At 43.5% G+C, this 1266-nt stretch overlaps 1 pseudogene; it reads left to right on the forward strand.

The window, feature by feature from the left end:
- The first annotated feature begins 822 nt into the window (after positions 1–822).
- On the forward strand, positions 823–941 carry LOC124724004 (annotated as a pseudogene).
- Positions 942–1266: the final 325 nt, after the last annotated feature.

The raw sequence follows: 1266 nt of genomic DNA on the forward strand, positions 1-1266 counted from the left end.
CCTCCCGCATGCCCACTATACGCCCGCGCTCAAAGTCCGTCAACTGCACATACGGTTCACGTCCACGCTGTCGCGGCATGCTACCAGTGTTAAAGACTGCGATGGAGCTCCGTATGCCACGGCAAACTGGCTGACACTGACGGCGGCGGTGCACAAATGCTGCGCAGCTAGCGCCATTCGACTGCCAACACCGCGGTTCCTGGTGTGTCCGCTGTGCCGTGCGTGTGATCATTGCTTGTACAGCCCTCTCGCAGTGTCCGGAGCAAGTATGGTGGGTCTGACACACCGGTGTCAATGTGTTCTTTTTTCCATTTCCAGGAGTGTATATTAAACATTACAGTATTAATTGAAATTTAATTACACTGGCATTCATTGTCTAATATTCTAGGCTCAACTTGGTTTACAGGGACCAAGGGCATAACGTATATTGCATTAGTAACACCACTGATAAAGTACTGCCAAAGTATGTGAATTTTGCCTTGAGGGAGTATCCTGTACAGCTTGATTCATGTGTTGAAATACATATCTAATACTCTTTGTTTGTGGGAAAGCAATTTCTAAATAGCCAATTTTTTAATCTGTGATTTTGTAACACTGAAAAAAAAATTGCAAACATACAAATCTGCTAGGAGCAATATTACACAGAAAACCTAAATATTTAGAGCCCATAATGCTTAAATACAAAATAATTTTTAATGTTTTTTGTGTAAACATGCTGAAGTCTGTGAGTTATGTAATACACCAAGGAACATGTGCAAGGCAGTTGCACCCTAGTTTCCTTTGGTCAGAACACAATAAAAAATGAAACCAATATTTTTCTTGGCCAATGGCCATGCTGCAGTGGTAACACCAGTTCCCATCAGATCTCCGATGTTAAGAGCTGTTGGGCTTGGCTAGCACTTAGATGGGTCACCATCTGGGTCTGCTGAGTGCTATTGGCAAGAAGGTGCAGTGAGCCCTTGTGAGGCCTATTGAGAAGCTGCTTGACTGAGGGGTAGCGACACTGGTCACAAAAGCTGACAACGGCTGGGAGAGTGGTGTGCTGACCACATGCCCTCTGTATGCATAAAGGCTGAGGATGACACGGCAGCCAGTCAGTACCATTGGCCCTTCATGGGCTGTTTGTATGGTAGTTTTTTTATGCTTTCTTGTACATGCTGGAACCATGTTATAAATGGGTCTACATCCGCTGACTATTATGTCAAATGTTTGTTGATAGTAAATATTGGAATTGAGAATAGTTAATTGTAAATAATAATGATAGAG

The sequence above is a fragment of the Schistocerca piceifrons genome, chromosome X (genome assembly GCF_021461385.2).
Source record: "Schistocerca piceifrons isolate TAMUIC-IGC-003096 chromosome X, iqSchPice1.1, whole genome shotgun sequence".
Classification (NCBI taxonomy): Eukaryota; Metazoa; Arthropoda; class Insecta; order Orthoptera; family Acrididae; genus Schistocerca; species Schistocerca piceifrons.